General features: G+C 47.4%; 1 protein-coding gene across 6 annotated transcripts in view; it reads right to left on the bottom strand.

Annotated features, from left to right (window-relative positions):
• TAX1BP1 (Tax1 binding protein 1) overlaps positions 1-27,464 on the bottom strand; it is a 638,481-nt gene that overhangs the window by 36,279 nt on the left and 574,738 nt on the right. The window lies entirely within an intron of this gene.

The following is a 27,464-nucleotide window of genomic DNA, read 5'->3' as shown; positions in this document are numbered from 1 at the left end:
GTCTCACTTTGTATCAGCTATTATTCTTTGGGAAGGAAGAATACATTTCTTTGGGATTGTCTTGAAGGCTACGAAGTGAACACAGATGAGTAAATACTGCTGTCCTATGCTTGGGAAATTGAAAGATAATTAGTTGCAGTGCGAGGCTTTAAAAGGTTCAGTGCTATCAGGGGCAAAATAAATTGCCCTCATCTAGGAAAACAACAATTGTTTGCAAATGACTAGCACCATAATGGCATGAAGGTGTCCACTACCGCAGAGGAAGCCATGTGAGGATCACTGCTAGACCATCCCTTATGAGCCATGTAGGGAGATGCCTCTTTTTGCATATTCACTCACACACCTTTTGACAGATGCTGCTGGTTTCTTGACTCAGAGTGCACAGAGGTCTGGTACTGAGGCCTGCTAACCAGACATCAGTGCCAGTATCTTAACCCCATACAAATTACATGTCAAATGGGATACATCCAATTGCAAGGCCTCACTTATAAGTCCCTAGTATATGGTACCCAGGGCATGTAAGACAGTGTGTCACTTAGGGCTGAAGCACTGTTTGTGCCATCTTTTGTGTGACAATGTACAAAATGGCTCCAAGCTTGCCACTGCAGTCTGGAAGGGCAGTGCTCACACTACCAGTTTGACTTTGCCATTTAAACCTATATCTATGGCAGGGAGCAATATTTTGCTAAATAAGACATCTGTTTTATGGTATGTCTTAGCAGCAGCACTTCCAGACTGTCGTTTTGCTGCGGGTAAAGGTGGTAGCCCCATTAGCTAGTACAGGGTTACCATGAGGCATTGCCACCCAACTAACTTTTGACTGGGACTCTCAAACTGGGTTATGTGAGGTATCAAATTAATCGTGGCATTAAATGCGACCTGATGCACAGGTCGAAATTAATGTCACTGTTAATAGTGGGCAGCTTTTAGAAAGTTTGACCTCAGTAACCTGCTTGTTCAGCAGCTGCGCAAGGGCATACACATTCAAACAGGTTTCTGACTGTCTGGGGAGACATGTGAATGACTCTGAGGCTTGAGAACAAAGGGCAGTGCAGCAGCAAGCTTACCCATATGGCCACTCGGGGCTAGCCCACTGACAAGCCTCTAGGTTGTGCTACCGTGCTTCTCACAACCAAGGAAGGGTTGTGACATCTTGAAAGGGGCTAGAATGTGGCATACTGGGATGGTCAGATGCCACACATCACAGGAACTTCGTCACTAGGTGGGAGGGGACCTAGTAGCCCATTTGCTAGTGAGTGTGTGGTCCCTTCCGGGCACTTTCCTGGGATGAATATGCCACCCCTGGCACGTTCAACCTCGTTACTCGCTAGACTTGAAAGGAGGACAAGAAGACCACTTAGCACCCGGTGAAAACACACAGAAAGGGTGTGTCGCTGGAGCAACTGCACATGCTGCACTTTGGGCTTGCAGAGTTTGGACCCTGTCCTGCGTGCACTGCTTGGGGAAAAGTTGATTCCCAGCCCCAGTCAAAAGCTGGGACTGAGACTCCAAGGGTCAGCTGGTCAGTGATGGACTGGTCTACATGAAAAGGTGTAACAATTTTGGGAAGGAAGGAAGCCTTAGAGCATAACACCACTTTGTCAGGGTGCACAGACAAAAATGAGGGCTTAGACGATGGTGCCTGAAGCTCACTCACTCTGAGAGCAGAAGTGATGGCAACAACAAAAATTGTTTTGAAAGTAATGACCTGTAAGGGACAATTGTGCATCAGATCAAAGGAGCACACATTAAGTAAGGACAAGATTGAGGTCCCACTGAGGCATGATAAATCGAGTGGGAGAAAACAAATGGGTGAGGCCCTTAAGGAATCTACTAACAATGGGAGACTTAAAGAGTGAAGGCTGATCAGGCAACCTAAGAAAGGCTGAAATAGCCGATTATTAGCCCTTTAGGGTGCCCAAAGCAGAGCCTTGCTGGGCCAAAGAAAGAATGAACAAAAGAACCTCAGAAAGAGGAGCAAAGAGGGGAATCAACAGATTTGTTGGTACACCATGCCACAAATTTATGCCAATGACAGGCGTATACCGTTTTGGTGGAGGGACGTCTGGCTGTCAAGATTACATCACAGACTTCAGGTGAAAGGTCAAAAGCCGTCAACTGCTGCCGCTCAATTGCCACGCACGAAGGTGGAGAGTGGACAGGTTCGGGTAGAGAACCATCCCCTGCTGCTGCGACAGAAGATTCTCCCGAAGGGGCAGTCTGAGTGGAGGATCAGTGGGCATGCTCAATAGCTCTGGATACCATACGCTCCGTGCCCAGTCCGGAGCCACCAAGATTACTTGGGCTTGGTCATTCATGATCTTCTTGAGAACTCTGGACAGAAGTGGTATAGGCAGAAAGGGGTAAAGGAGGCCAGAGTTCCACTCGAGACGAAAAGCGTCTCCGAGCGAGTGCCGCCTTGGAAACTCCAACGCACAGAACAGCTGACATTGTGCACTGTCTGCGGAGGCAAACAGATTAACCAAGGCTGTCCCCACTGCTGAAAGAGACCTTGCACCACCTATTCATGAGCAGCTATGCATCGATGGCTGAGGTCGTCTGCTCTGGCGTTCAGAGAGCCTGCCACATGTTGAACCACGAGGGTAATGTCCTGATGTGCCAGCCATGTCCAGAGGTGCAGCACCTCCTGACAAAGGGTCCAGGACCCTACTCCGCCCTGTGTGTTGAAGTACCACATGGCGGTAGTGTTGTCCGTGAACACTTGCACTACGTTCCCTTTGAGAGAGAGAAGAAATGCTTTCAACTCAAGACTGATCGCCCGGAGCTCCAGAACATTGATATGGAGCCCAGACTCTGCCAGAGACCAGAGGCATCTGATCTCTGCCTCTCCCATGTGGCCACCCCAACCCAGAAGTGACGCGTCCGTCACTATGGATATATCTGGTTGTGGGAAGGACGGGGATCTGCTGCTGACCAAATGCATATTCGAAAGCCACCACTGCAGGTCTTTCGCATGTCTCCTCCGAGATCTGGACCAAGTCTGAGAGATTTCCCTGATGCTGCGCCCACTGTAACTTCAAGTCCCACTGCACAGCCCGCATATGCCATCTGGCATGTCTCACTTGCTGGATGCAGGAGGCCATGAGGCCCAGCAGCCTCAGAGTGTGTCTCACAGAAAACCAATTTAGAGGCTGAAAGATCGAAATCACAGCCTGAATATCCTGGACTCGCTTTTTGGGAGGATAGGCCCAAAACTGCACTGTGTCCAGAACAGCTCAGATGAAAGGGAGAGTCTGAGAGGGAGTCAGGTGTGACTTCAGCACATTTATAGTGAACCCCAGCATGTGCGGAATGTTTTCCGTAGTCTGAAGGTGGAAGACAACTTTCTTGGGTGAGTCCGCCGTCAACAGCCAGTCGTCGAGTTAGTGAAAGACTGAAACCCGCTGCGTAGATGAGCTGCAACGACCTCCATCACTTTTGTGAACACCCAAGGCGTGCTGATAAGGCCTAAGGGGGGGAATTGAAAGTGCTTGTGACCTACCACGAATCGTAGGTAACATCTGTGGGCAGACAGGATGTGAATATGGAAATAAGCGTCCTGTAAGTCCAACGCTATCATCCAATCTCCTGGGTCCAAGGCAGACAAGACCTGAGCCAGGGTAAGCATTTTGAATTTCTCCTTCTTGAGGAAGACATTGAGGGCCCGAAGGTCTAGGATAGGACGTAAGCCCTTATCTGTTTTTGAGCACCAGAAATTAATGGGAATAACAACCATGACCTACTTCTTGCGGCACGGACCCTCTCTATGGCTCCCTTGGCCAAGAAAGCTGCAACTTCCTGGCTGAGAAGCACCAAATGATCCTCTGGTATACGGCTGAATGACAGAGGCATGGCTGAAGGAGCAGACTCGCACGGGAGGGAGTAGCCCCTTCGAATGATCTGCAGAACCCACCTGTCCATAGTGATTGATTCCCAGTGGGGCAGGTGATGGCAAATCCTGCCGCCAACTGGATCAGAGTGAGGGGACAGACTAGGAGGGTTTGGAGGCTGCAGCGGGGGTGGATTGGGCAGACCTCTGGTTCCGTGTCCCACGACCACATGGGATTCCGAGTCCCCGGTCACGCAGCATCTGAACAGCTTGGGTGGCACAGTGGCTGGGAAAGGGACGCGACCGGGAGCCCCTTCCATGGGCATGAAAGGGGCGAAAGGCGGACTGCTGGGGACAAGGAGCAGTGGAAAGGCAGAGGGACCGAGCCGTAGGCCGGGAGCCCCTGAACCTCTCCAGTGCAGAGTTCTCCTTGTCTCCAATGAGACGGGAGCCATCAAAGGGCATGTCTGTTGTACATCCCATGAGAAACCAGATGTACGTAACCAGGCGTGGCGTCTCAAGGCCACCGTCATCGCAACCGATCTACCTAGAGAGTCAGTCGTGTCCAGCCCACATCGGATAGTGAACTTTGCCACATCTCTCCCATCAGTGGCAGCATGGGAGACTATAGCACAGGCCTCCTCCAGTATCTGCGGCAGAACTTGTGCGAGCGTATCTCACAGAGAGTGAGTATAACGGCCCAAAAGGCATGCGGTGTTCACTGACCGCAGCACTAGACTAGAGGAAGAAAACTTCTTCCCAAATTGTTCCAGCCTTTTTGATTCCCTATCCAGAAGTGCAGAAGGGAATGCACCAGAGGATGAGGATACCTGGATAACAAGGCTCTTAAGCGTGGGGTGTTGGGACAGGAATCGTTCGGGCAGGTCGATGAAGGTGTGCAATTGTCCTGTTCACAAGAGCCCGTTTTGGGTCTGGACCAAGTACCCAAAAGGGCATCAGTGATGCCTTCAATGAATGGAAGAAGAGGCTCAGAGGTGGAAGCCCCTGGTTGAAGCACCTCAGTCAGGAGATTAGACCTGACCTGAATAGTAGGCAGCTCAAGGCCAAGGGCCTCAGCCACCCTACTGACTGCCATGGAATAAGTAGCTCCCTCCGCCGTAGCCACAATAGGAGGAGACAGCATGCCAGCATCTGGAGAGGTGTCCAGACTACTGGTCTCACCCAACTCCTGTGCCAAGTCCATGTTAGGGTCATCCAGGTTCATAAGGGTCCAGGGACCGCTCCAATCCTTCCCCGAATTAAAACCCATAAGAAAAAGGGTCAGAATCCAACCTGGGGTGAATAGGCCCCATTGAAGAAGGAGGCGGCGTCGGCCAACGCCGATCCGACTCAAGAGTCGTCTGGGATCAGGATCGGGTCCATGTTGATAGTGAGCACCACCAAAGTCAGGAGCATTAACAATCGAACCGGCGCCGGGGAAGGTCTCCATGGTACAACCAGTGTCGGTGCAGATCCGACAGCAGATCCACAGGGGACTTTGGTGGTCTGAGCTGCGGGCGCCAAATCCAAAGGCCTTCCAACCGAACCCCTGGGGCCTGAAGGCGCTGTAGCGGGGTCAGACTGCCCAAAAATTAGGCGCATGTCCTCATAGAAATCCTTTATTTGGGCAGGGGTCGCCCCGGCTCCCAGAAACTCAAGGAGGTGCGGAGCGAAGCCAAAAGCAGGCTCAGAGTTCAAAGGCCTTGAACTTCGACACGTCTCTTGCATCGCATCTGCTGAGCGACAGGGTGAAGTCAAAGGATGACGGGATTTCTTTGACTTCTTCTTACCTTGACCCAAAGACTTCGAGGAAGACGAGTGGTGGTGGCTCTGCAACCGGTCTCGAGACCTTCCCCCTCGGGCGAGACCGGGACCTATGCTGAGCGCCAGTCTGCCATAAGCTTGATGGACCTCTCCCTCAAGGCCGTCGGGTGCATGGCCCGGCGCTCGGAGCACAACTTAGGGTCATGGTCGCGGTCCAGGCACCACAAACAGACCGGATCCATTATATGGTGAAAGTCCTCGCAAGGTTTGAAGCCGTTCTTCAGGGACATCCTTGACGCACCAAAAACGTCACCAAAAACTCGATAAAAGAGTTGAAAAAGTAAAAAAATGACATAGGGTAGCCCTCTCCGGATCAGCGCGTGGTGTGGAAAGAAAAGAACTGACGTCACTGCGCTGAGGTGGCATCTATGTACTACTCCCAACATCATGACATGACGACGACGCCAACGGAATAGACCGACGCCACCTAACAACACGCAAGGGTCCTGCGCGAAGAATAAATCTCTGGATCCAGTCTGACGCCTGGGGGAAAATTCTAAGGTACAGAATCTGCAACTAGAAGTCTCTATTAGATAAATGTTTTACACATTGTTAATTTATTAAGGCTTACTGCTCGAAGCCACAGCTACCCAGTGTTCCTTTTCTTTTTTTTTGCATTATGCTTTCTATGACAAAGAATTGATACCAACATAGTGACCATCAGTGTTACCGACATTTTAAGTAAAGTAGCAATATCTGCACACTGCCACGTCTACCATTATGAAACTTAGAGAGAAACAGAAGATAAGGCACATATTAGTGATGAAGTCTTCCTCACAGCAAACACTACTCCCCTATTCTCCATCTGTGACAGAAAGTAAATAAACAGTGAGAGGACCCCAAGTGTCTTTCGGCCGTGACTGCCTTGGGAGCTTTTCCGTATACAATCCCAATTGTTTCTTGCAGTATGTCAAGTTTCTGCTTGATGGATATGGCCCATTTGTCCCAGTGAGGAGTGAATCTTCGCTTTGCTAACAGTAATGCCACAGCTACAAAGCATCGATCTGCTGGCTGAATGTCTTTATCCAGTCCCAACAGGTATACTCCAGGGCTACAGTCCACGATCTCAAGCACCATGGTGGTTAGAGCCTTTGTAATTTGCATCCAGAAGCACCTGATGGAAGCACACAGAGAGGCCAAATGCAAAAAATTAGCCTCTGGTGCTCCACGTCACACAATGCATATCTAACCTCAACCTCTATCTGTACAGTCTAACAGGTGTGCAATACATTTGGTGCAGGTACTTACAGTGGATAATGCGCAAATTATAGTTGGGTGTGAGCATATTTAGTTGCACGCAGCAGAGGGCCCACTCCACCTGCCCCAGTATTGCGTTCCATCTCTCCAACACCAGATCCAGGGATGCTGATCTGTCAGTCTATGCTGCATTGCACAATTTAGTTATCAGGTTCCTACGTGTAACTCCTCACCAAGGTTTAAAGGCACAGAGTTCGGGGTGCATTGGGAAATTGAGGGTAAAATGGTCACAGGTGATAATACATCAAGATCAATAGTGGGGTGTGACACTATGGCCCTCATTACGACCTCGGCAGTCTTTTCGCAAGACCGCTGAGGTACAGCCGTGCTGAAGACCGCCAGTGGTGGCGGTCTTCCGTGCCGCGTATTATGACCGCTGGCAGCCCTCCGTCCTTTTCCGTACGGAAAGCTGCCAGCAGCCATACTGACGGTCGGTGGGAAAGTGGAGGCTGCTCAACCTCCACCGCCACGTCAACAGAACACTGCCCAAAGAATCACGTCCCATGATTCGGTGTGGCGGTGTTCTGGTGACAGTGTGCTGGTGGCGGAGCTGCCCCCATGGATCCCGTCCCCTCCCGGAGGGCCAACGGACAAGATAAGTTGAACGTCTGTTAGGGTAGGGGGGGTTGTGTGCGTGAATAGGGGTATGCGTGTGAGTGTGTAGAGGGGGAGTGTGAGTGCGTGTATGCGTGCGGCGGGGTGCTGTGTGTATGGGAAATGTGTGCGGGTCGGTCGGTGTGCATGTCTGTATGTGTGCGGGTATGTGTTGTCGTGATGTATGTGTGCGTGTAGGGGTGCATGTATGTGCATTTTGAGGGTGTGTGCGTGTAGGGGTGTGTATATGTGCATGTTGGGGTGAGGGTGGGGAGGGGGGTTGTGCCACCTTTGGGGGGTGGCAGAGGGAGGACTCGTGGGGGGTAGCAGGGGTGGGGGAGACCCCTATCAGTGCCAGTGAAGGAATTCCCTGGCACTGATAGTGCCTACCACTATGGATCTCATGGCGGTTCCCAATCACCCGAAATCCATGGCGGTATGCAGGGTCCTGATACCGTTGGCGGTCTAGTGACGGCCGCCGGGCTGGAGACCGAAATCTGAATGGTGAAGTGGCGGATGACCGCGGCGGTAACCGCCACGGTCATAATTCCATTTTTTTTCCCGAAGGCCTGTTTGCGGTCTTACCGCCGCTTTACCACCGACCGCCAGGGTCGTAATGAGGGCCTATGTCTGTGAGATGTGATTCAAGGTTATGAACTTGCCATTAGGTCAGGCGTCACCCACTGTCTTTAGTCCAACCCAACAAAGCAGTCTCAGCACCTTTTTTTCCTATATGACTGACAAGGTGGGGAGAATTTCAATGGGGGTTCCGGAGCGCATTGAGGAACCTTGCCTTCTCAGCTACCAAGTTTGAGCTTAAGGTTGAACAAAAATACCTGACTGGACCCAAGACGGTATTTGTGAGTGTACTGCACAATAAGGCTAACAAGCCAGATCAAATAGCACACCCCAAATCCTTACAAGCCACATTTGAATTACTCCAGTTTTTAAAACAATATTCTGTCTACAGGAGAAATTCACACTTTGGGTTAGAGATGGCAAGAAGAGGTAGGCTGCATGTAATGTCACCACATTGAAACACTGGTGTGTGCTGACAAAAGGAGAGAACACATTAGGAACTAGACTCTAGCATATCACTTAATCTTTTAGAAAAGTAAATTGCAAAAAAGTTGCACCCTTTCCATTAAAATTATAACCGATTTTTGCTTGCATTTTTTGTGAATTAAATACAATATATCATAATTTGTGCATTTGTTTAATTTATACTTGCATTCGTGTTTACAGTGTTTTTTAAAGATCCAAATCGTAGAAATTGCTTGGCAGGGGTCCCTGGCTTCTAGTAGTGATTCAGTGGGGTCCAGAGAAGTCAAAAGGCAAAGATCCCCCCCCCCCCCCACCCTAGGCATCTATGGGGAGAAGTTGGGCATCGTAGTACCCAGTTACTCACATAATGTCAATGCTTTAAGATCATATGGTGTGATGCAAATCATTGTAATGACTGATGTTCCTCCATTTTACCTACGACGAGGATGCTTTTATTGCATCCTCTCTTTATGCCCTCATGTAATGCAAGCTTGCAAACTTAACTGTAAAACACTACAGATACCCAGTTCTTCTGAGCTGTGACGGTGGGCTGCCTTCCTTTATAAGCTCCTTCATGTTCTCATTTAAGTGTTGCCAATTTCTGCCCTATATTTCAACTCCCTTATTTTTCGATAATTGTTTTAACATCCTCATAAACTTTCTATCGTCCATAGCTTTACCAATCGATTTACGCTGGTTTTGTAACTTCCACTTGACGGAGGCCATGTTTTAAAATGTAAACACTTTATTTATAAACATCGTCTGTGCTCTAAACTCATCCTTTTGGATGTCGTGAAGCACTTAACAACACAAAGCACCAAATCCTGCGTACCACTCTCACCGCTTTGAGCAGTTCTCAAATTGTTTGTCTCATCTCTCACCACAATGTCAGTTTTCTGAAGCTCATCCCAGTCTTCACTTATCTCTCTCTCCAAACCAGGCCTCCAACTCCCTATCCCACCTCCCCCTTGAGGTTTAATCTCCTCCTTTGGGTTTTGCTACCTTATGTTTGCAGATATTACAAATACTCTTCTGCAAGGGCTCTTTCACACAACACTGTTAAAATAACTGTTAGAAATGGGGTCTTTGGTTGACGAGGCCAATGCTGTGGCACTATTTCCGCCGGTCTGACCGGCAGAAACATCGCAATCCGATGTTTCTGCCAGTCAGCCTGGTGGAAACATCATAATATGAAGGGGGGCACCAGTATTACAGCAGCCACCTACCCGCGACTTTTGCAGTCGGTTCAGTCCGACTGACAGTCATAATCAGGTCCTAAGTCTGGACGGGATCTTTGAAGGTCCTCATTGATACTGCCACAGTCTTGTCTTTTCCAGCTCCTATACAGTTAGAAATCTCAGAAATATATGACAACAAAGCGATCCATGTTGGCCTTCCCTCTTCCATAAATTCGATGCAACTCTTGCTTATGCCATAATCTGGCAACCACTTCAATGTTCTCATTCCTTGGAAAAATATACCAGACTGAAAATCCTTCTAACTTTCTTGGGCAGGAAGTTTGCCTGCATGCCTAAGACCTAATCCTCCTCGCTGATGAATTCAGCACTAAGAGGTCACTGAAGAGAGAGCAATGTGCTATAGAAAAAAGGTTATCTCAATTCCTTTATTCTTACTCATTAGGCCTATTATCTGTGTTAATGCATCTCTGCCTCGTGTTTTAATATAGGGCTTTTGAGCACTGGTAGTATGCATGCATCTGTATCTTATATGCACCACAGCCTCGTTTCTAAAGACGTGCACCGTCAGTAGTTCCCTTTAATTTGAAAACAGTTAATCAGTGTGAGCGTATTGCTTAGATACTGAGGGGGTCAATGTGATGTTTTGCTACTAGGAAAGAGCCTGCGGACTTAGGGGAACTGAGTCACCATTCTAGTCATACGTCCAGGCACGTTCTCATTCTCATCCTATTGATTACAAAGTAGTTGAAAGTGACATAGCAAAAAGGAAAAACAAGGTAGCATTAGGGACTGTAGTTCTAGGCAAAAATGTTTTGTAGAACTTTCAGGCTAAATATAGCAGTAGTCTGGGAAGAAGAATTAAGAACGTATATTGGACGGATAGCTTGGAGCCATTTGTTTAAATAAAAATAAAAAAAAAGAAGAGTGTAGTGCTGGCAGAAAACATGTAGGAACACCCACAGCCTGTCCAGCATATCTCACTGAAAAGCACATGGCTGCAGAAAACCAAAAATGCAGCCGTAGGCCTTAAGTACACCGAGAGCTTCCAAGAAGGTCCAAGGAAAAGATCGACACATATTGGCATACCCTGCAGTATGGAACTGGCGTGGTTTGTTGTGATGCTATTAATTGTGTTTGACCAATGACTTTGTGTTTCACCATTGCGCATATTAGTTGCTCAATGTTCACCAGTAGCACATTACGGGCCAGATGTAGGAAGATATGCTTTTGCGAGTCTGAAATTGCGAGTCAGTGCGACTCGCAATTTCAGACTCGCAAAAGCATATGCAGAATGGTGTCTCAGACACCTTCTGCGACTCGCTATGGGGTCGCAAAGACCCACCTCATCAATATTCATGAGGTGGGTCGCATTTTGCGACCCCATAGCGAGTCCCTGCACTCACAGGGATGGTGGCCTGCTGTAGTCAGCAGACCTCCATGTCTGTGACTGCTTTATAAATAAAGCAGTTTTTTTTTTTTCATTTTGCAGCCCATTTTCCTTAAAGGAAAACTAGTTGCAAAATGAAAAATAAACCGAAACCATTTGGTATCGTTTTTTTTTTTCCAGAGTAGGCAGTGGTCCATAGGACCACTGCCTGCTCTGAAAAAATATTTTTGTCGACATTCACAAAGGGGAAGGGGTCCCATGGGGGCCCATCAGTGTGTGACACTGGTGGTAACTGCGAGTTGGTTTGCGACCGCATTCGCGGTCACAAAGCAACTCTGAATTGCGATGCGAGTCGCAAATAGGAAGGGAACACCCCTTCCTATTTGCGAGTCGCATTCCCAAATTGCGAGTCGGTACCGACTCGCAATTTGGGAATGAGCATCGCGTTCGGCCATTTGCATGGCGCAAACTGCGAAAATCGCTGTTTGCGCCATGCAAACGGCTTGCTACATTTGGCCCTACATGTTGTGTTCAGTTTAGCTGCCTGTTGGCTTTAACATGGAGTTAGCCATTACATTCTGTATTCAGGTCAGCTGCCTATTGGCTTTGACATGGCATTAGCCATTACATTCTGTATTCAGTTTAGCTGCCTATTGGCTTTGACATGACCTTAGACATTACATTTGATATTTAGGTTAGCTGCCTATTGGCTTTAACGTGGGGTTATACATTGCAGTTGAGACACTGCAGATGAGCTGTGTTTTTCCAAGCTGTGTTTTTCCACAAGATAGACCAAGCTATATTCTTCACACCAGACTATAGCTGATAAGAGAGTACATTTGGTGTTTTCCTTTCTGCTCAGCCTTGGGAAGAGGAGAAGTCTAGGAGATCTGGCCAGTCTCCAAAGGCTTGCGTAGTTTTCCCGAGTCTGAGAGGAGGGGGCACGCTTTTGGAACGATGGCTCTGGACAACAGCAGAGTGAGTTAGATTGAATCTGCTTGACTTCAGACAGGAACGGAGACGTCAGTTGCCTGTCTCCCGTTTGGGTAGAAAATCTCTTTCTCGCAGTTGACCGGAGTCATCAACTTGCAGACCCCAGGAAGATAAGCTGAGCTATAGGCCCTACGGTGAATAATTTGGACTTTTATGCTTTGCTTTGAAGTTATGCTATAATATAATCACATGTATTTGCTGTGTACATTGCAACTGAGAAGTACTTTGATATATTTTGCTTTTATTGCTGCGACTACTTTTGAACGTGTGCTGCCAATCTACTAATTTCGTCTCTCAAGAACCTCGTGGTGAAGAAATAATAACAATAAATGTCTTCTTTAAACTCAGAAGTGCATTCCAGAGAGGTTCTGTAAGCTTGGTTACGAGATAAGAGCAGGAAAGCAGAACATTTGTTTTCCAGTTAATCCTGGTCTGAAAGATGACATTAATCTAACCTTTCTGCCATGGAGCCAACAGGTTATGGGGAGGGACAGCTACAAGAGACTGTGCTCCGAAGAGCTAGGCTGTGATACTGGACTGAATGCCAGTGAGCTGAACTGTTGTGCTGAAGAGACTGATGCCAACTCGTACTCATCCATGAAGTGGACTGCAAAAAGGGGTGATGGGTTCACATGTTCCTCGGTATGGCAGTAACTCCTATGTTGGGATGACTTTCCATCAAAAATGGAGCAGATGCGCTTTCAGAGGGACTAACACAGCAGGGGTCAGTGAATCCTAGTACTTTCTTGTCATGTCTATTGTATTTTGTAGTGGCATCTAGGTATGTCCAAGCTCTAAGGGAGGCTTGCGTCTTATGCTAACTTCAAGCACCAAGATTTCCTGCTGGCTGGAGGGATGGTGCTCATCTACTGTGAGACCTGGTTCAGGTGATCCCAGGACATTCAGGTGTTTCTGGGCTCAAACTGAACATTGTAGTTACAAACTAGTCTCCTAGTTCCATCGTATCACTGAACCACAAACTCAATTACAAAGTATTCTCCTTTAGCACGAAAATCTCAGTGGTAATGGAACACAGTAGTGGGAAGCTACTCAAGAATGTCGGTTAGACACTCAGAACATCACAAAACACAGCAATATCACTTAATACCACTTCAGGTTGTGCTTTGCCGTGAATGTACTTGTCAAAAACAATAGATAAAATAGGGACAGATAAAAACACCCTCACAGCAAGACATGTGACCACAATCGCTATCGACATAACCACAATGATCAAGTCTATGCACAGTGCTTTTCAATGTCCTAGCCTATCAACAATTAAAAGCACATGCACAATCTGAGCTTTTATCTTGCTACTGCTTGGCAGCCAACAGCTCCAGATCATGCATCATTGAGCCAGCACTGACTGAGGTTTATGCAAGTGTTAAAAATGTGTGAGAGTTTTATGAGATTTCAAAATACTTCCTATGAAACCTCTCCACAACCACTAAAGTTTCCACAATTCTACCATGCAAACAAGCAAAGGAGTGTTCACTAAAAAGTATTGCAAGTAAATGATTACTAGCAGTGGCTGGAGAGACAGCGTTCAATCCTACATAAGTCACAAGAGTCCACTAATAAGCAGGACTACCACTGGGCGACTAAAGGTGGTTTTGGTGCACATTTCCCAGAATCCCCATAAAAAGGTACAACATATTTTAAAGGCACTTTAACTCTAAAGCAACCATCCACAGTTGCATTTTCTAAGGGTCAGAGCTGCCTACAGACCAAAAGGTCCAAGGTCTAAGATCAAAGACTCCAGTGCAAAGGCAAAGTTATGAGACCAAAGGAAACAAGAGCCGATAGTCTGGAGGAGAGCAAATTTCTGTGTGGTCAACTGTTCCTGAATTAGTTGAACCCTACACTTGTTCCATGTTAATCTTCCTCAGATAAAAGGATGGCACAGAGAAGGGCCTTGACCTACAAGGATTCCACTACAGGAGGACAGTTTTCCTTGCCAGACTGGCGAGGTCAGGGATTAAGAAGGCTCATCAATCACAATGAAGGCAATTACCTTCTCCTCTGGTGCCACAAGCAATGCAGTCAGATACAGAAAAAGGTTTTAGGTTGAACATAGCAGCACGCAAGCGCAGCTTTTCTGGCGTGTTGGTATAAATCTGGGCTTTTAACCACATCACCTGCACACCCATCACTATAACTCATTCCCGGGCTTGCCCTTCAAAAATCCTTTATTTTCATCGGTAAATGCTTTACGTTTGTCCCTCCTTGGGGCGGTTTAGTTATTGCCTTGGACATCACCCTTTACATGACTAATTGCACTTTTGCCGATAGGTTTGACTGCCAGCGAACTTTTTTCCTTTTGTGTGCTGCTTCACGCCGATGCTGTGGCGCTTTGAATTGGCTCGCTTATGTGAAACTGTATTACTTTTAATTTTCAATTTATGTGGCAAGAAAATCCGGTTAGGCGTTTACAACGCTAATAGCTCTAACTCGAACAAAAGCAAGACCCATTGCATTGCAAATGCTTGTTTTACCTGTAACTGCAGTTCTCCAATATTGGCATCTTTCATAGATTCACATGTTTGAATCATCCAGTTGTTAGGCTAGGAGTCCCACGGTAACCATGGAAAGCAGCACAATGTTAAACATACATAGAAAAGGTGTAACAGTCACAGATGTAGCCTATTCACATAATTTTTTAAATATACAAACTTCAACTAATCAGCATACAATATAGTATTCACCCTCCTACCCCCAGGTCACAATATCTCAGATTTCGCAGAACAAACAAGGAAGATGTTTAAAACATAGGTGAGCATGAGATAGGAAGGAGGGTGGGTTGCTTGTGAATCTAGAAAGATGCCTTTATAGGAGAACTGCAACATTTTCTTTCTTCAATATTGGATCCTTCATAGATTCACATGCTTGAATCGGAGTAGCAAGCTTTAAATGCACAATATACAGTTGTTAGCGTATGATGGGAGATCATGAAAAAAAAACAGACTCACCTTACTTGAATAAATCATACAGAAAGCTTGCTCCACAGCTCTCTCTCTCTTGGGCACTGTTGAACCTCAATATCAGTGCCATCTAAATGTGTTTATTCTTCCAGGTTGCCATTCTGCAACCAGGAGTATTCCTGTGAAAAAAGCTGTGTATGTCGACACATTTTCTGTGCAATGTGCTGCAATATTTCCTTGGCAAGGATAGCCTGCTTTATTATGCAAAAATATTACAGCTGCAGACACCCAGCAAACTATACTAAGCTCTGAAAGAGACTGTCCTTTCCATGGATGGCCATAAGCCCCTAAGAGTTGATCGGTACACTGGAAAGATTTGGCCCTGTCATATAAAACAGTAGGCATCTTTTTACATGTAAAGTATGCAGCTGCTGCATTACTCCGACTTCAAGACTACATGTTTGTGCAGATGGAATTCAGGTGGACCGTATAAATTAAATGTGGGTTAGTTTGTGGTATAACTGTCATCTCAGAACTGAAGACAGAGGTCCTTGATTATAAAGGCATGAATTTCACTAACCCTTCTACCAGAGGTTTGAAACAACGTAAGTGCCATCTTCGAAGAAATACATTTGAACTCTGCCTAGTAAATTGGTTTAAAAGGACTTTTAATCAATTGGGATAGAACTGTGTTAACTTGCCATGGATTAGGAGAAGGTCGTATTGGAAGAAAGACTGAAAATATCCTTAAAGATTCTTGACACTGAAAAAAAAAGGTGTTTTTCATCCCTCTAAAGGGCGAAATGGCAGCCAGATGGACTTTGACTAATGAATGACATACGCCAGACCAATATCTTCAGTAGACCAAGAACAGAATCTCTTCCAGTTTGCTCCATAAATCTTATGTGTAGCTCCAGATTTAGCTATATGCCTCTACAATCATCTGGAATGTCCAGGAGATGAAATTGATTGAATTCAGAAGCATATCTGTCAAATTCCGAGAGCCCAGACACAGATTTAGAATGTGGCCAGTAAGATAGTAGATCCGGCAACAGTTTCAGTAGAATTTGAAGCCACTGACAAAAGAAGCTCCTTGAGCCAGTACAGTCTGGGTAACCATCAAGCAATTAGAATAAGGGCTCAAGGCTCTCTCTTCATTTTTGTCAAGAGCCTTAGAACTAGTACAAGCAGAAAAAAATGTCTGAAAAAAAGTTCCTGATCAAATGATTAAAAATACAGTTTCTGGGGTGTGTGGCCAACCATCATGGCTGCATGGACGAGATCCGTACAGGCTCCGCTGCATTCAATAGCTAATTCAAGGCAACTGGTTCTTTCAAGCCACAATCCCGGTCCTGTCATGATGCAGAGATCATGGAGGGCACTGTGGGGGCAACTTCCTAAGCTCTGTATACATTGGAGAGTGGACCGCTGACTAGTACAAGGCACAGACTGGGAAACTACTAACCGCCAGGGGTGCCCGCCACACCTGAGACCCTTTATCCCGAGGAATTGAGTGCAGGATAGGCCCGTGAGCAGCGAACAATGACGTATACTCCCACAGGAGGTTTCTTACTTCTGCACAGCACAGGACCGCAGAGCCAGTGAGCCTGCGTCGTCCGACGGCTTGATCACACTCTTCCAATGCAGGTCCATACTTGGTAGCACCCTGACTTCATACATGTACGATAAACAAGAGACTCGTTTGGTGCGACTGGTGGGCCGGCACTGCATCCCTCACAAACCCTAGTGCAAAGGCACCACTGCCTGACTTTAAAATGGAGAGCGCACCATGCGGTGCTTTAGCAGAGTGGCTGTCAAAGCCTCCATTACTAGAACACTGACCTGGGTGAAACACATACAGGATGGGGCGGCCTACCGGTGACGGATGAACATATTCCCAGGACAAAGACATGAATGAAAATATTGAAGGTGAGTTTGCAGCTCAATTACCCTCACTATGGCTAACCCTTTACTCCCCCATGACCAAGTGCCCTTTTGCTCAACATTCCTGGCAAGGCTGGGGAACTGGGAGTCCCCTCCTGCCCGGAGGTGTGCAGCAGCCCAGTTCTCCAACTGGAGGTGAGATGTGGGTCTGGGTACAAGAGACTATGAGGAACATGGGCCACCATTCTTGCGCCCTAGGACGACCTGAAATTGGCGACATGTAATGACATCTCAGTACCGATTTCACCAACTCTAACCGCCATGATGTCGGGGAGGAAGCAGCCCTACCCACCCTGAAGCTATATTTGGGGCTATGAAGCCCACTTATTAAGAGGTACACAGCAAACCAGGAGAGGCTGCTAGTAGAGAGAGGTGCGCCAATGGGCTACTCACTGCCCACTTCATCTGCGGACACATTAAAAGCGCTATCAATTTAGCTACCTTTTCCTTAGAGCTGGTCTCTCGCATTTATGACTCCGAAAAAGGCACAAAACAGAGTCTTGAGCTAATTTGCACAAGCGAAAGATGCTCACCGTGCTACTGGCCAGGGCAGTGCGATGGCGCTTACCATGGAGGACACCCTGCCCTCCCTACAAGAGTTTAAAAGAGAACTACGAAAGGACAAAGCTCACTTCCTCCCTCGACCCCTTCAAGGTCGACATTCATAATAAGCTCACCTCCCTCCAGGAGGAGGAGACCTGTGTCGGTTCATAAACTAGCAGATACAACAACTGTGTGAAGCGCAGCAAACAGACAGGTAATTGTAAATGCCACTTTAAGAAGCAATTTATTGACGGCTGAGATTTGCAGTATCATAGCTACGGTCTTGCTAGGGGCAGGAAAGGAACAGTAGACTTGCCACAGTGAGTTTACTCACAAGTACTTTGAGCTGCAAAGTCAGAAATATTAGTTTCTTATCTCACTGGGTAAGAAACAGACTTTGTACTATTATGGGTGAAGGACAATTAAAGCAAGGGAGCTTGAATATACATGAATAAAATAGTAGAGAATATGAATGATTTTAATTAAATTATTGGTCCTGAAGAAGGTGGGATAAAGATCAAGGAGCCTCTGAAACGCTGCATTTAACACAATAACTTTTTTAGTATTTGCATTGTATACAGTTGCTTTCTATGTTATTTTTACACACCAACTGTTTCTGATGATGTACCTGGTCCAATGGATGATGAAGTATAGTAACAAATGTCACTAGTATTTTATATGTATTTCGAACAACTTACTTACCTTCAGCAACAATGTGTATGGTAGAGACAGGATCTAGCCTCAGATTCCTTAACTTAGAATCTTTCCCAGACGCCAGCCTGGATCTGGAAACTTCTTGTCCTCAGTACGTCTGGGTGTGGGCAGGTTGCAGTGAGGCCCAGTCAGCACACCTGAAGAGTAGTCCCATGTCGCTGGAGCAGCAGAGAGGAGTCTGTGCTTTGCAGGAAGAAGTGCTGGGGGCTAGCGCTAACAGAGCCTGAATATCCCTTGCAGCATATAAGCCTTGGTAGCTGCAAGAGTTGCGGTGCACAGGGGTACTGTCCTGCAAGGACAGGCAAGGGCTTCTTGTCTCCCAAGTTGGACAGCTGGCAGAGCGGACCACTCTAGACCACCACCTGCGATGCATGATTCATGCAGTTCCAGAGGAGAGCAGATCCACGCAGATGGTCGTCGTTGCAGTTGGTGCCTGCAGATGCAGGGAAGTAACCCCTTCATTCCAAGGGAGATTCCTTCTTACTTCTTAGTGCAGGCTGGAGTCTCGTCGACCTCAGAGGATGCACAGCTGAGGAAACAATGTTGCAAAGTGTTTGAGGGCACTCCTGCGTGAGCAGAGGTGCCCCTACGAACTCCAGCTCCATTACACTGGACTTTGTAAGTGAAGGAAAGCCATTTTACCTATGTACTGGACAGCTATCCAGCTACATAATGGTAACTCTGAATAACTATAAATTTGGAAAGCACAAAATTAAATTCACAAAGATGAAATAGTATTTTGCCTGGAGGACAAAACTTTCTTCAGTCACTCTAGAAAACGGGCATGGTGAAAAAGCAAGTAGGCATGTCTATAAGCAGTGATTGGAGCCAAATATACCTTTATGGATAATAATGGAAGGTCAGATTTAGATATGAAAAGGTAGTACTTTTTCTTTCCGATTCTGTAGGCATCACAGAAGGCATATGAACAGTAGGTTGATGGTTGTGTCCCTTACTCCAAAATCTTCATAGTGTCATCCCAAAGATTCAAGTGGCTAATTAGAAGTACTCAGAAATCAGGCATTCTAGTCCATCAACTGAAGGCTGCAGTGATAAATCTTGCCTGACGTCCTAGAAAGCAGCCTTGATTTCAGTGTAGGCCTCTTGTGAGGATGAAGTGACAGAATGAGAAGATGTGAGCATCACTATTCGCTCAGCCATTCTAATGCTATTAGTATCATTTTCTTTTGACATTACATCACCTTATTGATGACTTTGGGAAGCAGTGGAATAGGTGGAAAGGCAGAGGTGAATGTCCTCTGCCAATCTATCTAAAGGGCATTGACCCAGGTTCTGACCTGCCATATCAACGCAGTCACTACCACAACAATCAATCAGTCAATCAGTCAATCAGGTAGTATTTACATAGTGCAGCTTATCACCCATGAGGGTATCCAGGTGCTTTGTTGCGGGTCTCATTCGAAGAGCCAGGTCTTTAACTCCTGTCTGAAAGTTGTCAGCGAGATGGGAGAAGGAGCGCCCTCCGGTGCAGCAGTGGTGTGTGCGGGGGATCTGTGCGAGGGCAAGGTGTGCGGAGCAGAGGTTGCTAAAGGTGGAAGTGTAGCCGGTAGTTTGGATAGACATGTCCCTGGAATGTAGGAAGCTTGCCTGGTGTGTGGTGGACACCTAAGGGGTTGGCACCTTATACCAGGTCCAGGCAACCCCTATTAGTAAATGAAGACAGTGTCTAGCCAGTCAGGGCTCTCTAGAGGTAGCTGTGGATGAGCAACCAAGACTTATCTAGAAGGAGTGTAAAGCACTTGCAGTACCACAGCAGTCACACAGTAAACTTATCACACCTGAAAGAAACCACACAGTGTTAAAAAAATAAAGGTACTTCATCACAGTAGCACTGAACTAGATTACTTATAGGCAGTCTCCCAACATATACACACACAGTAATAACTAGGAATTATCATAGGAAACAATAAGCACTGGCAAAAAACTATTGAAAATAGTGAGGGCCCTACGGGAGGGCCAAACAATATACTAAAATAGTGGAATGCGAAGTGAGGTCGCCCACCCAAGGACATGGAGTCGTTAGAGGGGAGCTGGGAGAACACTGGGCCCTAAGAGGTGAGTATCTTAGTGACCCACAGTGACTAGGAGAGCAGTGGTAAGTACCTGGTTTTCCCAAGGACTAACAAGAGGACTTAGAAAATGGATTATGCAGGAACAGAACCACAGCAGTTGAAACCAAAGGTGGATTCTGGAAGAGAAGGACCTGCAAAAGAAGGGGACAGAGTCCAGTCCACAATGGAGTGTCCAGTCAGGGCGGGAGTCACTACCCACCCTTCTGTGGATGAAGATCCGGGTCAACAAGGAGAGATGAAGATCAGTTGCAGAGTCCAGGAGCTGCAGAGAAGTTCTTGGAGCCGTACAGATGATGACCCACGTCAGTCGCCAGGTTGCAGTCGGTCAATGGTCAGCAGAGCCACCAACAAGCCTTGGCAAATGCAAGATGAAGTGCTGGAGGCTGGGGCTACTTGGAGCCTGAAGATCCCGTGGAACAGAAGACAACAAGCCTTGATTGCTGCAAGAGTCGCGGTGCACAGGGGTACTGTCCTGCAAGGAGAGGCAAGGGCTCACCGTCTCCCAAGATGGACAGCGGGCAGAGAGGATACAAGGGGACCACTCCAGACCACCACCTGTTATGCAGGATCCACGCAGTTCCAGAAGAGAGCAGATCTACGCAGCCAGACTTCGTTCTGGAGGTGCCTGCTGATGCAGGGGAGTGACTCCTTCGCTTCAAGGGAGGGAGCTGCTTCCTAGTGCAGCTGAAGCCTTGCTAACCCCAGAGGATGCACAGCCGGGGAAATGTTGCAGTTGCTGGAAGGAGCTGGGGAAATAATGTTGCATGGCGAGGTCATCTTGGGAATTGCAGTCTTGTTGGTTCCTGAAGTATCCAGTTGCAATTCCGGTAGCCAGGAGAAGAAGTAGAAGATGCACAGGAGTCATGCACGCTGAATCTGGGGACCCACCAGCAAGGGAGTCCCTAAATAGCCCTAAAAGGGGGTTTGGCACAGTGGCCACCTTTCAGAGGAGGTCACTGACGTCACCTGCCCGACCTGGCCACTCACATGCTCCCTGGGGTCTCTGCACATCTTATCTTCAAGATGGCAGAATCGAGTGGCCACTTGGAGGAGCTCTGGGCACCACCCCTGGGGTGGTGATGGACAGGGGAGTGGCCACTTCCCTTTCCTTTGTCCAGTTTCGCGCCAGAGAAGGGACGGGGGTCCCTGGGATGGTGCAAACCAGTTCATGCAAGGAGGGCACCAAATGTGCCCTTCAAAGCAAACAGGTGTCTTGGGGAGGCTACCCCTCCCAAGCTTTGTAACACCTATTTCCAAAAGACAGGGTGTTGCCTCCCCTTTCCCACAGGAAATCCTCTGTTCTGCCTTCCCCTGCCTGAGCTGTTAAAGGCAGCAGGAGGGCAGAAACCTGTCTGAGGGGATGCAGCAGCGTGGGCTGCCCACAAAACCCTGGAAGACTGGTAGGAGCAATACTGGGGGGTCCTCCAAGGAGCCCCCAGATTGCATGGAATCATGCCACCATTACTAGCATTAGCACTGGGGTATGATTCCGACAGGTTTGATACCAAACATGCATAGGTTTGGAGTTACCATTATGTAGCTGGACACAGGCAGTGAGTGAGCTGTGTCCAGTACACGGGTAAAATGTCTTCCCCGCACTTACAAAGTCCAGTGAAATGGAACTGGAGTTTGCGGGGGTACCTCTGCACATGCGGGGGTGCCCTCACCTACAGGGACCTGCACCCTGCCCTCCGGGCCAAGAGGGTCTACCATAGGGGTGAAATACAGTGACCTGGTGTAGACACCAGTGGTGAAAGGTTGTGTGCCCCTTTTCACACAGGCTCCAATGGCAGGCCTGCCAACACATCTTGCAAGTGGCATAACACAAGCTGGAGCCTATCGGGGACCCCTGGTGTCCAAATGTCCTGGGTACCTAAGTACCATATAATGGGGACTTATAAGGGGACACCAGTATGTCAATTGGGGAGTGCACAAAAGTTTAGGGTAACCAATTTTGGAGGGAGAGAGCACAATCACTGGGGTCCTGGTTAGCAGGATCCCAGTGAAAACAGTCTAAGCACATTGATAGCAGGCAAAAAGTGAGGGTGACCATGCCAAAAAAAGAAGGTACTTTCTTACACCTGGTCGTGGAGGGCTTTATAGGCATGGGTCAGGAGCTTGAATTGGCATCTCTTCTGGACCGGGAGCCAGTGGAGGTCTTTCAGATGCTAGGTGATGTGGGCTCTTTCAGGTAGGTTGAGGATCAGTGTAGCGGACGCATTCTGGGTAGACTGGAATCTTTACAGGAGTTTGGTGGAGGTCCCTACATAGAGTGCAGTGCCATAGTCTAGTTGGCTGGTGATGAGGGCAAGCATCATGGTCTTCCTGGTGTAGCATGTGAAGTGTGTGGAATAAGGCTGAGCATTGGGGGTTGACCTGTTGTTTCATGGAGAACGTGCTGACTAGTATGATGCTGAGGTTGCAGGTGTAGTCTTTGGGTCAGAGTTCAAACGGCCACCAGGAGTCGTTCCAGAAGGCTGTGTATTTGACAAAGATAAGGACTTCCATCTTGTTCATGTTGAGTTTTAGGCAGTTGTCCCTCATCCATGCTGAGACATCTTTCATGCAGATGTGGAAGTTAACCTTTGTTGCGGAGGGGTCAGTGAAGAGCGACAGGACTAGCTGGATGCGATCAGTGTAGGAGAGGACATTGATGTTGTGCGCTGTGATGATGTCTCCGAGAGGAGTCATGTAGATGTTGAAGAGTGTGGGGCTGATGGATGAGCCTTGGGGGAAGCCCCATATGATGTTCTTGGCTTGAAAACAGTGGGCGGTCGGGGGCAGATTATCTGGGTGCGTCCCATGAGGAAGGATGCCATCCATCTGAGCGTGTCATCTGTTATTCCAATCTGGTGTAGGCGATTGATGACAGTGTAGTGAGAGACCGTGGCGGAATGGTTGAGCAGGATCAATGCGGTTGATTCTCCGCTTGTCAAGTAGGGAGCAGATGTTTTCGATTGCAGCGATCAGAGCTGTCTCTGTGCTCTGAATGGTTCTGAATCCTAATTCGGAGGGGTCAAGCAAGTTGTTTTTTTCCAGGTGATTGATGAGTTGTAGTTGATGGCCTTTTCCAGTACCTTGGCGGGGAATGGGAGTAGTTCTGGTGTTCCCTGGGGTCTGCTGAGGGTTTCTTAAGGAGAGGTCTGACCTCTGTGTGTTTCCAGGCATCGGTAAAGGTGGCAGTGGTTAGCGGGGCATTGATGATGGTGGTAAGTTGGGGGCTGATGTTTTCTTTTGCAAGGTTGAGGAGTCGGTGAAGGCAAGGGTCGGTAGAAGCTCCTGAGTGGATAGAGTTCATGAGAGTGGCTGAGTCTTGTGCATTGAGTTGGCCCCTTGTGTGGAGTGTGACACTGGCAGTGGTGGTCATCGGAGGCTGCGGGGGTTGGAGGGTTGGGCATTGAAGTTCTAGCAGATGGTTGCTATCTTGGTGTGGAATGGTCAGTGAGGGCGTTGCAGAGTTCTTGCGAGGGCGGCATCATGTTTTCCGTGGCCACTGGACAGGTAAACTCGCTCATGACTGAGTTCCTTGGTTTGGTTGGCGCTGGTCTTGATGTGGTGGGTCGGGCCTCTCTCTTTGCTACTTTGATCTGACAGTGATATTCATTGTGGGCTGATTTGAAGGTTGCTCTTTCAGTGTGGTTCATGCTGGTGTGCCATCTTCTCTCAAGTTGGTTGCACTTGCATTTTGATGTGCTACATTACAGGGTGTACCAGTTGATTTGTATGGTGGGTCTGTGTGTTTTGGCTGCTTTGTTAGTGGAAACTTGGTTGGTGACAATTGTTGAAGTACTGAACTGCGAGGTCCATGTTGGTGGTTCCTACGGGATGTGTGCTGTCGAGGGCGTGCGTCCATTGATGCTGTGAAACCTTGGACCAGCTGTGACGGGTGGTGTTGAGTTAATTGGGGTGATGCAGGCATGTCCGGCGATTGTGAAATGATGGAGTGGTACGACCGGGTGAGTTCCAAGGTGTGGCTGTACCGAATTCTGTTGATAGATGTGAAAATGGGGTCAGTAAGTAGTTGCTTGAGGCTGATGTTGCCCAGTCTCTCCAGGAGGTTGTGGAGTTGGTGTCAGTGGGGTCATCTTAGTGAAAGTTGAGGTCTTCCTCAAAAACGCACTGTTTGGAATCGTTGACGAGCGGGTTGATGAAATCGGAGATGGTGTTGCTTTGTCCAGTGTGTGGTCCTAGTGGTCTGTATGCAAAGGTGCATTTGATGGTGGTGGTGTTGCCAGTGCAGTGCTGGAAGTTCACACTGGAAGTTTGTGTGTTCCATGATTGGTGTGGTTTTGTCGCTGGTGCAGGTGTTTGTGTCCTTGTGTATGATGGCTATGCTGCCTCTGTGTCGGTTTGTGTGGTTGCGGTGTTTGATCTTATAGCAGCTGGATGTTGCAGTGGCGATATCTGGGGTCGGTGCAGGGGTGAGCCATGTCTCTGTGATTAAAGTTATGTCGGGGGAAATGGTGGAGATGGTGTTCCAGATTTCAATTGCGTGTTTGCAGAATGATCTAGCGTTAAGCAAGAGGCCTCTGAGTTGGTTAGGTGGGTGGGGTCTGCGCTGCGTGGGTGGCGGACTCTTGGTCAGCGTGGGCGTCTTATGAGGTCCAGCTGAGGTTGTCAGTTTTGGCCTGAAGCTGAGGCGGCAGTAGAGACGGGTGCAGGGACTTGTTATGCAAAGCAGCAGTTGTTGCAACTGGGATCCAGGAAGCGAAGAATGGCGGCGGAGTACCGGGGGCGTCTGAAGGGCCAGGATTCGATCTGGGTGCGCACAGGCGCAGACGGGCTTGCATTTGGCATGCCAGCGGTGCAATCTCGCTGGGGCCTCCATAGAATAGGCCTGGAAGAGTGGCAGGTGTAGTGGAGACAGGAGGCAGGAAGCGGGTCTGGCCCTGGGACAAGGAACCTGGCATGTGCTAGTGAGGCTGACAATCAGGCAGAAACTAAAAAGCAGGCAAGGGCCTGCTCAGACTCAGAGTATGACATTACCATGCATTACTTTCCCATGCAAGCTATCACAGCAACTTGCCTTAGGGGGGTCCAACACTTTCCCGTACACTGGAGGTGGAATAATCATTTATATTATTCCAAAGCCCAGCGCCCTTAGGGCAAGTTGTTGAACAACATGCGTGGGAAAGTAATGCGTGGTAACGTTGCAGTTGATTTAGTAACTGCGTTGAAAAGGCATGCGGGGTGCATGCATCCGGGGTTCCATCATACAACCGGGCTAGGAGTTTCAGGCTGCAAAGATTCGGTATTTCGCATTTTCTCCTGTTGTGAACAGATCTATTTCTGAAGTATCCGGTTCATTGAAGATGCTGTGAAGGACAATGTCAGCAAGCACCCGTTTGTGCTGGTCCAACAGGTGTCTGATAAGCTTTGTGTTTTGTAGACCTGGAAGATGTACAGCCATCAGAGAGTTGTCCCTCTGTAAAGACCAGTACCAAATGTGTTTAGATTCCCTTGACAACGCCCAGGGTCTGGTCTACTTCACTTGTTGATGTAATGCATAGTGGTTGTGTTGTTTAATAAGATGATTTTTTTTGCACCAATAAAGATGGAAGGACCAATTTCAGCGCTAGATGGACAGCTCTTAAGTCCAGCATATGGATGTAGTAAAGTTTCTCTTTGAGAGGCTATATGACCTGACCTGAAATGTTTCTCAGGTGAGCTCACCAGCTCTCTTGAGATGCATCCATAGCAACAGAGATGGAGATTTGAAGTTTTCTACAGTGTGATTCTTCATCATGTCTGTTCAGTTGCACCACTGCTTGACAGACTGAATGGCTGAGGAGCTCAGAGTGATTTTGTGATCCCAGTCTCCTGACACCATTTGTTTTCTAGGCACTCTTGCAGGGGATGCTTATGAGGTCAAGTATTGGGAACAAGAAAAATGTATGTGGCTATACTGCCCAGAGAGGTAACACCTGGGTGGCTGATGGAGCTGCAATTACTTTCAGAGAATCAATCTTCATACTTAAGGATGGCAGCCTTTCCTCCAAATGAGACACTCCTGCGACGAGTGAGTATTGATTGTGACTCAAAAATATCTCATTGTCTGAATTGGTTGGAGTTTTGATTTGGATGAACTAATTTGAAGACCAAATTGTAAAGTAGTAATAGAATGTAGACTATATCCTGGCACAATCTAGGCTTTCACCAAACTCGGCACAATCTTGGCTTTCACCAACCAGTTGTCTAAGGGAGGGTAGATGAAAATGTCCCTTCACACTTACAGCTGCTATCAGTGTCAGGTGTTTTGAGAAAACATAGGTGCCGACAGGCCGAAGATCAGGAATCAAAATTAGTATTGAGAGTGACCCACTTTGGAGCAGAGGAATTTCCAATGAACCTTGTAGATTGGGATATGAAAGCAGGCATCCTGCAGGTCTGAGGATTGCAACTAATCTACTTTGTGAAGATGGGGAAATATGTGTGCCAGCAGCATGAAAACCTATCCCCCTTTACCCATTTGACTGCATGTTTGATAGCCAGACTAGGATGGAATTCGTTTTTGGCTTCTTCTTGGAACAAAAAAGTGATGGAAATACATTCTTTTGGTTCTCTCCTGCTTGTGGACTTTTTTTGATTGCTGTGTTCTTCAGAATGGTCTTTACTTCTACCGTGAGGAATTTAAAGTGTACTGTTTGGTGTTACAGAAGGTGGTGACAAACAGAATCTGATTTTGTAACCAGATTTGACAATATGCAGCACTTATTGCCACTTGCTATTTTCTGCCAAGAGGGAAAAATATTGGTAGCTCTCATATACTGGGATGCAGATTGATGATGGCATAGCAAATTAATCAATGCTTTGCTTGACGGGCTTGACACAGGTGTGAGAACTTGTTGAGAATGGGTGTGCTTTTGAAGATTTCTTTTGAAAATACTGTTTTTGCAGTAGTTGGTCTCATCACTGAAGAAAATGAGTTACTTATCTGTAACTATGGTTTTCCAGTATTGGTATTTTTCATAACTTCACATGGTTGAATCATCCCCCATCGTCGAAGTGGGAGCCAACCAGTATCATAATAAAGCAGTATCATTACAATAATCCAGAATGGCAATGAAAAGTCACTAAAATAGCCTATCTATATCCTTTTTTTAAAAAAGGACCAAACTTGAACTA

Source organism: Pleurodeles waltl, chromosome 10, assembly GCF_031143425.1.
Source record: "Pleurodeles waltl isolate 20211129_DDA chromosome 10, aPleWal1.hap1.20221129, whole genome shotgun sequence".
NCBI lineage: Eukaryota > Metazoa > Chordata > Amphibia > Caudata > Salamandridae > Pleurodeles > Pleurodeles waltl.
The sequence above is the reverse complement of the archived record's forward strand: the minus strand, read 5'-3'. Positions and strand labels throughout refer to the sequence as shown.